At 37.4% G+C, this 15,739-nt stretch overlaps 2 long non-coding RNA genes across 7 annotated transcripts; both read left to right on the top strand.

Annotated features, from left to right (window-relative positions):
- The first annotated feature begins 920 nt into the window (after nucleotides 1–920).
- Nucleotides 921–7,012, top strand: LOC149017066 (uncharacterized). Its single transcript, XR_016172766.1, has 4 exons — nucleotides 921–1,572; nucleotides 3,719–3,789; nucleotides 5,971–6,044; nucleotides 6,138–7,012. It is a non-coding gene; the product is annotated as an uncharacterized LOC149017066 (long non-coding RNA).
- Nucleotides 7,013–10,856: 3,844 nt separating this feature from the next.
- Nucleotides 10,857–15,411, top strand: LOC149017065 (uncharacterized). Of its 6 annotated transcripts, none has more exons than XR_016172764.1 (4): nucleotides 10,857–11,168; nucleotides 12,057–14,113; nucleotides 14,197–14,238; nucleotides 14,352–15,406. It is a non-coding gene; the product is annotated as an uncharacterized LOC149017065 (long non-coding RNA). The 6 variants fall into 6 exon arrangements; XR_016172763.1 differs by having other exon boundaries at nucleotides 10,857–11,180; XR_016172761.1 differs by having other exon boundaries at nucleotides 10,862–12,203; nucleotides 12,969–14,113; nucleotides 14,352–15,399.
- Nucleotides 15,412–15,739: the final 328 nt, after the last annotated feature.

Below are 15,739 nucleotides of genomic sequence, written 5' to 3'. Positions count from 1 at the left end.
ATCAAACTTATTTCCAAGGTCCAATTGATAGTGTGAACATCTTAGCAAGTAACAGTTTTGCTTTAGACACAAAATATTCACCACTTCAAACCTGTTTCAAGGTTTTTTCAGATGCTTCGTGGGACTAATCTTCAAGGCATTAAGGGAGAAGCAACATTGTTTGGAGCCCAACAGGACACTTTGTTCTGGCAAATACTACTTTTGGATTTGGTTTTTCAGCGCTAGCTTGCAGCAAAATTAGAAGCAATTAGAGGCGCTATATTAGTTATTTGTAATTTGCGTATTAACCAGGTTGTAATCTTCTCGGATTGCCTCATAGGCATAAATGCCTTAAATGGCCAGGTCCAGTCTCTAAACCGGCCAAGTCATGGCTTACTCCAGGAAATTTTGAGGCTCTTTGCAAGTTTAATTTACGTAAGTTTTCTTTTTATCCATAAGTCTTGTAACTCTCTTGCTGGTTTCTTAATCCGTAGATTAAAGAAATTTCGCTTAATCGTGTCTGGTGGCAATCCTTGCCTTGTTTTGTAAAACACTAATCTTTTTTTCTCTAGCATTAGCCTAGGAGAGCTTAATATAAGTTATTATTTATCAAAAAAAATTAACTCTCCATGTGGGCGTCTTGATCAGTGTATCAATTCATCAATGCCTCAATGATTTTAAATGAGACAAGACAAAGATAAAGACAAAGCAAGACAAGGTGAGAGAAAATTAATTTTAACTTTTAAATGAGACAAGCCCAGAGAAGGAAAGAGAAGATAATTTTTAAATGAAAGTAGACAAGACATGGTGAGAGAGAAGAGCTTTAAACGAGACGAGACAAGACATGACATGACATGAAAAAAAGAGAAGATGAGAGAGAGAGAAAGGACGCGTACATGAACAAATAAGACAAGAGAGGAAAACAGGTAAGAGAGCACAGGGAGGGAGTAGTACACTTACACGCCATGACTCATGAGGTCTGAAGATTCTGTAAATGGGCAACACGCGCGCAGAAGACATTATTTGTCCAAAACATACACTTTTCAAATTCCTTCTTTGATGGCATGGCAGCAGTATCGTTCATATAATTGTTGAAATGGTGAAAGCGATGTATCACTTGATATGATAATAAATGTTTGGCTCCAGGGTAAGGTAAGGGAGCAGGATCCGTCTTCAAGAGGAAGTCCCACACACACCATCGTAAGGCGGTAAGGGTAAGGGTGCTGCTCGCTTTCGTAGTCTCGATTTCGGAGAGCAAAATGGGTATCTGAAGGGAGTTGTCACAGAGATCCTTCATGATCCAGGCCGTGGTGCTCCTCCTCTTGCCAAGGTTACCTTCCGATACGAGCACCACCAGAAGGAGCTTTTCATTGCTGCTGAAGGTATGTACACCGGTCACTTCCTCTACTGTGGTAAGAAGGCTACTTTGATGGTCGGCAATGTTTTGCCTCTCCGAGCCACTCCTGAAGGAGCCGTGGCCTGCAACGTTGAGCGCCATGTTGGTGATCGAGGTACCCTGGCTAGGTCTTCTGGAGATTACGCCCTGCTCGTCATCACTCACAAGACTCACAACCCTGACAACGATACATCCAGGTCTCTTTAGATATTTGTTTGGCCAAGTAATTGAAATTATTGATTCGTTGAAAGCTTAGTCTCTAGCGTTAATATGCATCTTGTGTTTGCTGATCTGTGCTTTATTGGTTTGTGTTTTGCTTTAGTTTATAGCGATTCTGTCCTATATTTGTCTTATATTTATATATATTATATGTTCATCACGGAATGTTCTTTTCTTTCTTGGTTTATGTATTCCTCTTTGCTTGGAGCTCTGTATTCCTCAGCTTCGTGACTCCCAATGTATATACATCACTTGTTTTTCTTAGAGAGGTGTAACTCTTGTTTTTTATTGTCCTATTGTGAAACCCTCACCAATAGAGGGATTCTTAAATGTATTTTATTACTTGTATAGCATCATTATTGAGATAGGCATTTTGTTTGGGTTTCTATAGAAGAGATGGTGGAGGGCCCTCAGGAGGAGAAATCTGAAATGGGGATGTTGCAGTGGATGGTGAGATAACATTAAGTAGAAAAGGTTGGAAGAAGATTGCACATTCATTCATCCTGGCCTTGGGGGGCACTCACACGTAATGTTATGCACTACATTCTGCACCTGTGTCCTAGTTGCATAATTACATGGTGATATCTTACTAGATCCAAAACTTGATACTCAAAAACCCTATCAAAATAAGGCTGATATCTTACTAGATCCAATACCCGATACTCAAACTAGACTGGGTTCATCTCCATCTAGGTTAACCGACAGGTTTTGGATCTAAGGCAGTGTATCTGCATTAGGAGAAGAGTGTGACAATTTCAGTTCAGAAGTTCTCCACTTGACCTGTAATATAGTATATGCTACAAAGCAACAATCATATGGTTCACTCTCTTGGTCTTCTTCCAAAAGTAAATTTTAATTAGCTTCGCCAACCTTGTTAAAAATAGTGAATTTAATGTCTGGCAAATACTTAGTTGAAGACATGTTCATGTATCACAGTAGTTCCCCTTTTGGATATCTATTTTAATGTTCCAGATGTGCTTTTTTAATATTGTTTTCTGGCCTCATTCTGCTATGCAATTTTGGATAGTCATTTGTATGTTGCAGTAGTAATATATTTTTGGTGATTTGTATGTTGTAGCGGTAGTAACTTTTTTTGTCACTTGTATTGCAAACATGTATGCCCTGTGCTGTGAGTATTGTCTAAATTCAACAAAAACAATCTCTCAGTCCAAGGGTTATTCACTTTGTGTCTTTTACCAATAGTTCATTGTGATGAAAGCTATATGTGTCAGATCTGGCACATAATCATTGCCATACAACCCCTTGGTAGCCAAAAAACCTATGAGATGTCTTTTTGATTTGCAAGCGTTTGGGGTGGGGAGGTTTTAGCAGCGAGAGGAGGAGGACCTGTTGGCAAATTTGATTTTCCATTTCTTTCTTGACCGAGGGTGGCTATTTATTGGAGCAGTTAGAGATCTATAATAGAAGGAAGTTTTTATTCTCTAAGGATTTTAACAAGGTATACATTTCGGTTTCTTTCCTTGCTTGGTGATATAGCGGTCCGAGTTTCTGATCCGTAGTTATGATTCTGTTAGGATATGAGGGTATTCAATGGTCATTACGTTGAAGATCGATTTAGGGTTAATAATCTTTCTCCTTCTTTCTTATACGGTTCTTTACACTTCTTTGGTCATTTTGGCTGCAAAGGACGCTCCAACTAACTCTGCAATTTTTTGGTTCCTCATTGTATAGGGAATAGAACGAATAGGCTCGTTGTTGGGTGTTGTTTCTTCTTTCGCTTTCAAATATCTCTCTTTCAAGTTTTGCAATTCTTGTTTCTACATTGCATATGCATCTCTTCATGATACTTGGTGAAAGAAACTTCAGATAATACTGATAAATAGTTCCGTCTTGTGTGTGTGTATATATATATATATTAAAGGATACTTTGATGACAAGCGTTTTCATTTTACTTTGTCTTTGGGTGGTTTTCCTGATAGCAAGTTTGGTTCCTCGCTTTTTTGGTTTCTTGGTGAGGTGCCTCCACTTTGGTTGTTTGGTTGTGTATCTGATAAACGGTGAATAACTTGAAACATAGGAATATCACAGGTGGAAGAAATTTGATCTTGAGCTTCTGTTGTGATCCATTTTTTGATGGAACTAACACTGATTTTATTACTGCAGAAAACAATCAAGGTTTTTTTTGGTTGGTTCTTTGGAAGACTTCCTTTGGAATCGGTAGTCTCGGCAATTAGGTAAGCTTGTTTACATTCCTTAATTTTTTTATTATGATTGTTTATGATTTTTATTTATAAAGGATATATGAAGATACATAGGCTCTTTTTGACAACAAAAAAAAACTGTAGATGTTACCCTTGGTATCTATATCTATATCTATACTAGATAAAAGTATATTGCACACGTGATGTGTGCTGTGTGTAGTCTTGTTAAAAGGATATATCAAATCTATTTTCAACTCCTCGTTTGATTTTGAAAGCTATATCAACCATAGAGGCAATAAATATAAATGTAATTACTGGCTGATCCCATGAATCGATCAATAAAAGTTCTTGTTTGAGCATTGGTACCTTTTGAATTAGTTGTTCTAATTGCCTCCCTGCTCTAACGAATTCTCTCGACCTCCATGGAAAACTCCTTCAACTTGCTGTGGTTTCAAATTCAAGGACATCTTTAATTGTCAATTTTCTGTTCTTAAGTCAACAGTGAGTTCAATCACCCCTAATCCCGCATCAATTTCTTATGATCTTGTAAACACCAACCCTAAGTTTCCCCTTCTTTTTTCTTCAAAATTTCTGACACCAATTTTGTCCATGCCATTCCAACCATCTACTAAACCTCAATTTTACATCAAATGATAGCATGCCATCCAATTTGCAGTCCCAATCATCCATTGAAACCCTTTGGAAACACCATCTCAGATTCTTCGTGGTAAACCTAAATTTTATCTAGATCAACTCAACCATCTACATTATCTGCATATCTGACATCTGCTTTATCCATATATCTGATCGATTATTCTCCATACCCTCCTAAGAAAATCGTTAGGTATGGAGATAAACAGAAACAAACAGGCTAGGGGAATGTTTTGTAGGACAGTGATTTAGGTCAGATCTTTCCGTTTACCCACACCCATATCAGAACTGTAATATAAAAAATTAGTGCCATGGCTTCAGCTTTTTAAATATAGTAGTCAGAACAATACAATACTCGATATGAGACTAGATGATACGTCTCTTGAAATCACCTAACCGATATGATACTCGATACCAATACTTTAAACTTTTCACTTGAGTGATTTAAATTTTAATAATGATTTTTAACGGAGTAGAACTGTAAAACTGTAGAACTCAAAGCATAATTTATGCCATAGTAGGGCCCGATGTTACCCCTATGTAAAATTTTATTTATTTTATTTAATATATCTTTTATATTGTTGCCCTTATTTTTATTTTTTTTTTTTTAAATTTATTTATTTTAAGAACGATGTCTATTGAAAAATCAATTCCAATTATATCAGAAATAAATAGTTATGCAATGAATGTTCAGAAAAATCGATAATAGAATTAGGGTAAGAACGTCGGAGTTTAGCATGATGACATGGCAGAATCATGACCTTTAGCAGCAGCCAGCAGTGGGTTCACATCCTCTGCGGCCGTTGTTTCTACGGCCATCCTGCAGCCAAGTGACTAGAGTGTGCCATTTGGCAACTTTGATACACAACCATTGGATAAGAATCTATTTTTCAATTTGAACTCTACTTAAGTGAAGCAAACCCAATTGATTTTAAACCGGATTGACCCAAACCCAACTGGCTTAAACCAAATTGATTTAAACCCTAAACGGTCTCCCGTTGTTGCAGTACGCTTCTTTCTTCTCTTTATAAACCTGAGCAAGAAGCAGTAATGGTGCAAAGAATTTGGTTTGGTTTGAACCTTCTTCCTGGCTCGGGTTAAAAGCAAGTAAACCGAGTGAATAGCACTTAAAAAGTATTTTTGTTGCACATGGATAGTCCTACGGTGATGATTTAATGAAAAAACCAAAGATTTAAATCTAGCCTCTCTCGCTACTTGTAGTAGTGCCTACGCGCCAAGCAAAATCCCTTGATAAACGAGCAAGAAGTAGACATTACATTCTGAAAAGCTCGCGAGCAAGAAGTAGCCATTACGTTCAGAAAAGCTCGCTCCAAAAATGCGTCGTCTGTGTCTAAAGTTGACAAAAAGGCTGGTAAAAGAAGGTTTCTCATATCGCCAAGCCATTGCGATTGTTGAGTCTGTAGTTGATGTGGCTCAATGTTTCGCTTCTTCTAAAGAAGCTAAACAGTTTAGGGTTCTGCAAGTAGTATATTTGTAACCTTTTTTCTTTTTTTTTCTTTCTTATGTATTTTGACCGGATAATCCTGTTTTCTTTTGTTTCAGAAGAAAGTAGACGCCAGCGACGCACAGTTTCTGAAGCTGAAGATGCAGGATGATACTTTAAAAACCCTCCTCAAGTAACTTTTGATTGTTTTTGTTTTCTTTGCTTTTATTTTCTTTTTTTTATAATTTGGTTTGGGAATGAGTTAATAAGATGAAATTTGCTTCAGGCGATCGGAAAACCAATTTTCTTGGGGTGTCACGGCGTGTCTGGTTGGACTCGGAGCGATTGCTACAACGGTACAGGCAGCTACGGGATTTTTTTCCCCGTCCGATCCGAAGAAATCAAGTTTACTCCCACCTGATTCTGCATAACTTTCTTTCTCTTTTGATTTTGTGGGGAATGGATAGTGTCTCATTTTCCTTGTTTGCTTATAGTTTCTTTTACATTGCTTGCCTTCCTTTGTTATTTATTATTAGCCAAGTCTTTCTGTTTTAAATTAATGAGGCTACGCATGGCATGGAATGGATGGATTCACGATGCTTGTCAGCTTAACAGTAGGAGAAGCAGCACGGCATTAATGAGTAGTGAAGTTGTTTTTAGAACCAGAATGAGATTCATTTCAATCTCTCATAAAATCCATTTTAATCTCTCTTTTCTCTTTCTTCCTGGGTCGGTGGGCTCAGCTGAGCAGACACTGCAGGAGAGAGAGAGAGAGAGAGAGAATATGCTCTGCTGCTGCCTATTAGTGTGATTAGTCAGTCCCCTGGCCTGGCGATGGTTTTTATGTAATGACAGAAGCAGGTACCCTTTTTAGTTCCACCCACAGCCACACATAATCCACCTTCCTTTCCAATTTTTCAGTTTTGTTATTTTACTCTTATGGGGTTCTGCCACCTAAGCTCCTGAGGAGGTAGTTTAACCTTTTGACCCCCTGCTCTACTCCCTTAGGTCCTTAACCCCTTACAAAAATAATGTTAAAAAACAGTTCACGGAATTTGCAACTCTTATCATTTCCACTCCCTCTTTCTTTCATTATTATTACTGGAGAACAGACTTAATTTATTGCGAACTTGAAGAAGTAGGGGGCCTTCAATGCAGACCGGGCCTTCAATGCAGACCGGGCCTCGACTAAACGCTTTGAATCCTCTTGTGAAATTGAAGAGCACAGCCCGCTTACAAGCCGCAGTAGTAGCCATTCTTAAATCGCAAAGCCAAATTTAAATCCCTAAATCGCCTTCAAAGTTCAAGACTGAAGCTACGATTTGTGCTACATTAAAAATCACCAGAGAATGATCTCACACCTTTACCACTAAAATCTTGTAAAAGCTTAATAAACGAACCGAACCGAAACTTGGGCGCCAAGGAAGAGGAAAATGCGTGACGGCAGATGTAGGAAGAAGATGTTTTTAATTCGCTGAGACGTCAAAGACTCGTGACGGAGTTGTCTCCGGATTCAAATTCGAATTAAAATTACATATACGACACTAATGTTGCGAACAATTACACACTGTCCCTGAAACTTGGAAAGTTGTACAACAATCCGTTTATTTTCATCCAAACATTACCTCTTATTTTTGTAGTAAATATCTTTATTCATCAAGGGACAAAGGCCCAACAACAGAAAACAACAACCCATCAAGCCATGGGGAGGACAATGGCCACTCGGTCCTAACAGATATGTTGAGTGCCTTCCTAGCTAAGGAGTGGGCAAGCCCATTGGAATCCCTACAGAGATAAGAGAAACTACAACTTTCAAATTATTCTCGTAATAGCCCAATATCAAACAAGATCCCAACCAAAGATTGGGGGGAGGAGGTTATGATCTAATAGTAACACGACAACAGATTCATTGTCAGAGTTAATTCTAATGTTTTTGAAACCTAGGTGCTTGCACTCCAACATTGATGAACTGATGGTAAGCGCTTCGCCTACACTTGCTTCCCCAAAAGTCATGGGCTCCAAAGTTGATTGGATTATGTGATCTAGCTGATCCCTAATAGCATATCCCACACCACCTTGGATTCCATCAAGAGGAAGGGCCGCATCACAGTAAATAGTATAAGCCTACTGAAATGGGGGTGGGGGCTGCAAAGGGTGGTTATGGCAGGTGTAAGACTCGGGAGTCGAACTACTACCTGAAACCCAAAACTCAGCCCATACTTTCTTAGCCTGTTCAATAACCTCTTCAAGATTCCAAGTGTGTCTTCCAAATGTACGATCATTCCTAGCAATCCACAGGTACCAACAGATATAGACACATAAGCTTACCACCTCCTTCTTCTCCTTCTTGGATTATCTTAATTCTAAGTATTGGCCATCCCCCTCTTGCCCTTCAGTCTTCGGTTTTGTTTGGTTGCAGAGGAAATTGAGAGGAAGGAAAATAAATTTCTTCATGTTATAGCAAAGTTTTTGTAATATTGCATTTTAGTAAAGTAATTACACCGTTCCGATCGGATACTGTTTTCTTTTCTGTTGGTTTCCAATATTATATCTATAAGATATTTTATCGCTAAGTGCAAAACAAACACAGCTCTAGGATCCATAAAATAATTTATGGGCCACTCTACTATTAAAGGAGTATTGTTAAATTCTTCGATCCCTTTCTGTAATTGTTTTTTAGTTAACAAATAGGTTTGGAGAATTGATGCTCCACTGACTTCATTTCTGGCAGCTTTTTGGGGAAGCATGAAACGAGTTTGGTTATTAGGCTTCTTTGTGACGAGATTCAATCTTTAGCGAATGCAATGGTTTAATCAAAAAAAACACCTAATCCCCTTGTGGTGTTAGGAAATCTACAGAAATGGATAGAGGCTCTAGAACTATAAAGGGAGGATGAAAATTTACTTTTAGCCATTCATATGAATTATGTAAATTCTAGCAATATATAAGAAAATTGGTGTAGGAAGATATTACAGTCTAATAAAAATATCTTAATATGTGCAGGGATATATAACCAGCAATAACCAGCAGTAGGATGGAACACTGAAATATGCAACGATGAACATCTGCAATCTATCAATTTTTTAAAAAGAAGAGTGAAGGGAATCTTAGAGATTGCTTTTTAGACTACAATAGGAAATGAAAAAAGCGGAACAAGATGGGCTAAAGATAGAAGAAATATGGACAAATAACTCCCATATAACAGATCTATTACCATGGCCTTCAAGAGAAAAATGAACTCTTGGGGAATTACCCATGTTAATGGAATTGGCAAGGTTAACGAAAATGATGAAATACGATACATTTCCAAACTCAGTGCTCTAGGATTATTTTGAGAAGTATGCGAATGTGGCAACTGCTACTCTACAAGATAATGATTCATGATTGACCTTTGTAATCTCTAAATTTGACTCCCCATTGTGAGTTTGCAAAAGTTTGTTGGAGAGCTTCTCTCCTTAGAATTGACACAAATGAATTTTTAGGTAACTTTATTTATGATTTGTTGAATTTTTTGGATGCGAAGTTTGGAGATTCTGATCATTTTGAACATGTGAATACAATCAGTAGTATACTTTGTTGGGTTATTTGGTATGTAAGAAATTAAATATTATTTAGTAGTAAGAGTGCTTCACTTTCTAATACTATGGACTTTGATGAATAGGTTACTCAGTGAAGTTCACTGGGTGCAATATCATATCAAACTTATTTCCAAGGTCCAATTGATAGTGTGAACATCTTAGCAAGCAACAGTTTTGCTTTAGACACAAAATATTCACCACTTCAAACCTGTTTCAAGGTTTTTTCAGATGCTTCGTGGGACTAATCTTCAAGGCATTAAGGGAGAAGCAACATTGTTTGGAGCCCAACAGGACACTTTGTTCTGGCAAATACTACTTTTGGGTTTGGTTTTTTAGCGCTAGCTTGCAGCAAAATTAGAAGCAATTAGAGGCGCTATATTAGTTATTTGTAATTTGCGTATTAACTAGGTTGTAATCTTCTCGGATTGCCTCATAGGCATAAATGCCTTAAATGGCCAGGTCCAGTCTCTAAACCGGCCAAGTCATGGCTTACTCCAGGAAATTTTGAGGCTCTTTGCAAGTTTAATTTACGTAAGTTTTCTTTTTATCCATAAGTCTTGTAACTCTCTTGCTGGTTTCTTAATCTGTAGATTAAAGAAATTTCGCTTAATCGTGTCTGGTGGCAATCCTTGCCTTGTTTTGTAAAACACTAATCTTTTTTTCTCTAGCATTAGCCTAGAGAGCTTAATATAAGTTATTATTTGTCAAAAAAAATTAACTCTCCATGTGGGCGTCGGTCTTGATCAGTGTATCAATTCATCAATGCCTCAATGATTAATGAGACAAGACAAAGACAAAGACAAAGCAAGAGAAGGTGAGAGAAAATTAATTTTAACTTTTAAATGAGACAAGCCAAGAGAAGGAAAGAGGAGATAATTTTTAAATGAAAGTAGACAAGACATGGTGAGAGAGAAGAGCTTTAAACGAGACAAGACATGACATGACATGAAAAAAAGATAAGATGAGAGAGAGAGAAAGGACGCGTACATGAACAAATAAGACAAGAGAGGAAAACAGGTAAGAGAGCACAGGGAGGGAGTAGTACACTTACACGCCATGACTCATGAGGTCTGAAGATTCTGTAAATGGGCAACACGCGCGCAGAAGACATTATTTGTCCATAACATACACTTTTCAAATTCCTTCTTTGATGGCATGGCAGCAGTATCGTTCATATAATTGTTGAAATGGTTTTACCAAAAAAAAAAAAAAAAATTTGTTGAAATGGTGAAAGCGATGTATCACTTGATATGATAATAAATGTCGATTTTGCTTCAGGTCAGCGTCTTAAATGCGCAGAACGGTTCAGCGACCCGTTGGATCAAAATGTAAACGATCTCAACCGTTCGTCCACTTTTAAGAGGTCAAGTGTTGTTTGGTCAGTAAACCGAGCGGTTTATTCGCACGAACCGCTAGACCGTCTACGAACCGCTCGGTTTATACGTTTTCAAAATTTCGATCCAAATATACGCTTTCAAAATTGTTTTCAAAATCGTTTGAAATTCACAAAACCAAAATGATGGAGCATAATCGATGTTTCGTCTTCCACCCTGATTTCAGAGGGAGCCATGGAGGAAAAAAATCTTCAAGAAGAAGATGAAGAAGCTTGAAGAAGAAAAAGCCCTGGTGAGTCAAAATCGGTTGAAATTCACGAGACCAAAACGATGGAAGCATACTCGATCGCTTCGACTTCCACCCTGATTTCAAAGGAAGCTATGAAGATTGAAGAAGAATTCCTGGTGAACGTGAACGTTTGTCCCCTCTCCTTCCATCATCCTCATTTGTTTCGACTTTCTGTTAGGGTTTTGAGTTTTTCCCTTTCTCGTTTTGCCCTAGTAAATCAGTTTTTTCTGACTAAAACGCTGTCTACATAGGCGCTTTCTTACCGGTATATACTATTTGCTCTACTTCTTTTATGTTTCTTTTATGTTAATCGATGAAATATTTGATTGTTAGAAGATGATCTTTTCAACTGTGTTTGTTTTTATTTATTATTATTTTTTTTAACTTGCAGATTCCTTGAATAAAATTCGTTTTGTGTAAAAACTGTATTTTTAAAGTTACATTGATTGATGATTCTTTGAAGAATTTCCATTGTGCAACAAGTAGAAGATGTCTTCAAAAATTGAGACCTCCGAAACAACATACCTTGCTTACTGGTTCTGTTCTGCTTTGTTTGTTGAGCAATAAGGTCAATCACCACCTTTGTTTGACTGATATCAGTCTTGACTTTGAAGACCAATTTATGTAATTGGTTAGTTTTTGTTGTGACCTTTAAAGATGCAGGAATGGTTGTGCTTGTCCGGCTGGTTTGACATCCCAAAATGGCTAAACTCAGTAAGAGAGAATCTATAAAGCCAATTTTGAGATTGTACTTGGATTTGAGTTCTCGGAGTGTTCTGCCTCTCTTTGGAAGGTCAACAGTTTTATTCTCCTCATAGATTCCAAATGCATGGTCATGGTCTTGGGAAGGGGATAGGATATTTTTGTGGAAGAAGACCTTCAATGGGATACTTCCGTTGAACTCTGGATTTCAAATACTATTGTCGGATTTAGGAGTAAATGAGGATATGTTTATGAAGTAAATTTCTGATGTTTGACTTGCTGAAATGGGTCTTTGACATTAGGGTATTTCGATTGAAGTCAAGTGACGACAAAATTCTAGAAGACGTTTCACTTACTGGCTTGAGAGCTTAGTGAGGATTGAATCTGGTCATATGTGGGGAGTTTCTCAGAAATTATGTATTAAAGCTTGTACTCTGAATTTCAAAGAGGTACTTTATTGCCCCCATAATGTGATTCAAAGACTCTTGGCCCTCTAAGATAGCTCCTTATAAATGATCCAGAGACAGTAAAAGATCATGGACAGTTATCCATTTTTTGATTTATAAGGAACTGAGATACAAGGTCATCACGTTTAGCCTTTTGATTGTTGTGTATGAGCTGTTATTTTTTCCTTCTATGAATTGATATTCATTTTAGAGATGGTTGGTTAACTTAGCATGAATGTGTAATTTTTTTGATTACCTTTTTTTTCTTCTTTTTTTTTTTGATAAGATTCAAAATGGCATTGCTTCATAAGATTATTGATATGTATAGGGAATAGAACGAATAGGCTCGTTGTTGGGTGTTGTTTCTTCTTTCGCTTTCAAATATCTCTCTTACAAGTTTTGCAATTCTTGTTTCTACATTGCATATGCATCTCTTCATGATACTTGGTGAAAGAAACTTCAGATAATACTGATAAATAGTTCCATCTTGTTTGTGTGTGTGTGTGTATATATATATATATTAAAGGATACTTTGATGACAAGCGTTTTCATTTTACTTTGTCTTTGGGTGGTTTTCCTGATAGCAAGTTTGGTTCCTCGCTTTTTTGGTTTCTTGGTGAGGTGCCTCCACTTTGGTTGTTAGGTTGTGTATCTGATAAACGGTGAAAAACTTGAAACATAGGAATATCACAGGTGGAAGAAATTTGATCTTGAGCTTTTGTTGTGATCCATTTTTTGATGGAACTAACACTGATTTTATTACTACAGAAAACAATCAAGGTTTTTTTTGGTTGGTTCTTTGGAAGACTTCCTTTGGAATCGGTAGTCTCGGCAATTAGGTAAGCATGTTTACATTCCTTAATTTTCTTATTATGATTGTTTATGATTTTTATTTATAAAGGATATATGAAGATACATAGGCTCTTTTTGACAACAAAAAAAACTGTAGATGTTACCCTTGGTATCTATATCTATACTAGATAAAAGTATATTGCACACGTGATGTGTGCTGTGTGTAGTCTTGTTAAAAGGATATATCAAATCTATTTTCAACTCCTCGTTTGATTTTGAAAGCTATATCAACCATAGAGGCAAAAAATATAAATGTAATTATTGGCTGATCCCATGAATCGATCAATAAAAGTTCTTGTTTGAGCATTGGTACCTTTTGAATTAGTTGTTCTAATTGCCTCCCTGCTCTAACGAATTCTCTCGACCTCCATGGAAAACTCCTTCAACTTGCTGTGGTTTCAAATTCAAGGACATCTTTTATTGTCAATTTTCTGTTCTTAAGTCAACAGTGAGTTCAATCACCCCTAATCCCGCATCAATTTCTTATGATCTTGTAAACACCAACCCTAAGTTTCCCCTTATTTTTTCTTCAAAATTTTTGACACCAATTTTGTCCATGCCATTCCAACCATCTACTAAACCTCAATTTTACATCAAATGATAACATGCAACCTCAGCTAGAGTGTGCCATTTGGCAACTTTGATACACAACCATTGGATAAGAATCTATTTTTCAATTTGAACTCTACTTAAGTGAAGCAAACCCAATTGATTTTAAACCGGATTGACCCAAACCCAACTGGCTTAAACCAAATTGATTTAAACCCTAAACGGTCTCCCGTTGTTGCAGCACGCTTCTTTCTTCTCATTATAAACCTGAGCAAGAATAGGTCATTCTTCGAGTGTCATTTCGTTCTACTTCCATTTCCATTTTTTGTTCTGAAGTTTCCAAAATGTGTCGTCTGAGTAAGACCGTCGAAGTTTTTGTACTATCTTTGACAAAGAAGTTGGAATCCGAAGGTTTCTCACATCCCCAAGCGATGGAGATTGCTGAGTCTGTAGTTGATGCTGCCCAGCACTTCTCTGCTTCCAAAGAGGCAAAGAAGTTGAGTCTTCTGAAGGTAATGTAACATTTTTTTTTATTTTTTTTATTTTTTTATTTTTTTTCTTTCGGATTATAAGTCCCTATTTTCTTATGTTTCAGAAAAGAGTAACAATCTGCGAGACAGAGGTTTTGATGCTGAAGGTGCAATATCAGAGATTAGAAGACCTCATCAAGTATTTTGATTGTTTTTTTTTTTTTTTTTTTTTTTTTTTTTTTTATTTAGTTTGGGAATTAATAAGATATACTTGTTTCAGGCAGTCCGAAAACCAATTTTCCTAGGGCGCAATGGCAGCTCTGGGGGGAATCGCTGCCCTGGCTGCCGTAGTTCAAGCGGCAACTAGATATTTTTCCCTGCTCAACCAGAAGAAAGCTGTTACACTTCCTCCGCCTGATTCTGCATGATCGGGCTGGTGTCTCCTTTTCCTTCTTGTTTTAAATTAATGAGGCTGCTACGCATGTAATGGACCTTCCTGTTTTAAATTAATGAGGCTACTACGCATGTAATCCAAATATCGGATGAATCCCAGGATGATATGCTACTGTTTTAGGGTTTTAGGGTTTAGGATTGGATTTTTATCTGCTGTCCGATGCTTATTTTTAAGCCACATAAGCTAAAAGAGATAGACGGTTGAGACGGTTGAAAACTGTAAATAAAAATTCATTTCAATCTCTCGTAAACTCATACAGCTAAGAAAACAAAGGATATCACTCTCTCTCTTTCCCTCTTTTCTCTTTCTTCCTGGGTCGGTGGGCTCAGCTGAGCAGACACTGCAGGAGAGAGAGAGAGTGAGAGTGTGCTCTGCTGCTGCATATTAGTGTGATTAGTCCCCTGGCCTGGCGATGGTTTTTATGTAATGACAGAAGCAGGTAACCTTTTTAGTTCCACCCACATCCACACATAATCCACCTTCCTTTCCTATTTTTCAGTTTTGTTATTTTACTCTTATGGGGTTCTGCCACCTAAGCTTCTGAGGAGGTAGTTTAACCTTTTGACCCCTTGCTACTCCCTTAGGTCCTTAACCCCTTACCCAAATAATGTTAAAAAACAGTTCACGGAATTTGCAACTCTATCATTTCCACTCCCTCTTTCTTTCATAATTACTGGAGAACAGACTTAATTTATTGAAATGTATTGAACATAAAAGAGTCTGATTTACAGAGATCAAAGGTTTAAGATTGAGAACAAGTGAGTCAGCCTCAGAAGAACAAGACTTAGCCCTCCCTTCTCCATTTTGATCTCCACAGCATGGGGGTTCCTTTTCACAGCATGGGCTAAATAGTAACGCATATATGAAAGAGGGGTGCTAGTTTGATATGATATGAGGAATGAGGTATGAGGTATGCCTATGGCCCAAATGTGTTTGCCTCTTGGCTGATGTCCTCACTCGTCACCATGGGTCTAATTATTGATTCACTTTCTTTTTCTATATAAAGTTTTTGACATTTCCAGAGTGGAAAATTCTTCTCATCTTGACAATCTCTCTCTTTTTTTCTTGGTTGGATGTTGAAACCTTAACCATCTTTTCCGTGTTTCTCTATTGATGAAAGTGACCCTGTGCTCCCATTGATGCAACCTTCCCACTCTATTGTGAGTTTGGCTATGAACCATGGGGTTGAAATGATTTTTTACCATCATATATGT

This window comes from Hakea prostrata, chromosome 4, assembly GCF_041222555.1.
Source record: "Hakea prostrata isolate BN-2017 chromosome 4, UWA_Hpros_2, whole genome shotgun sequence".
In the NCBI taxonomy this organism is placed as follows: Eukaryota; Viridiplantae; Streptophyta; class Magnoliopsida; order Proteales; family Proteaceae; genus Hakea; species Hakea prostrata.
Note: the sequence above shows the minus strand (reverse complement) of the source record. Positions and strands in the feature narration are given on the sequence as shown.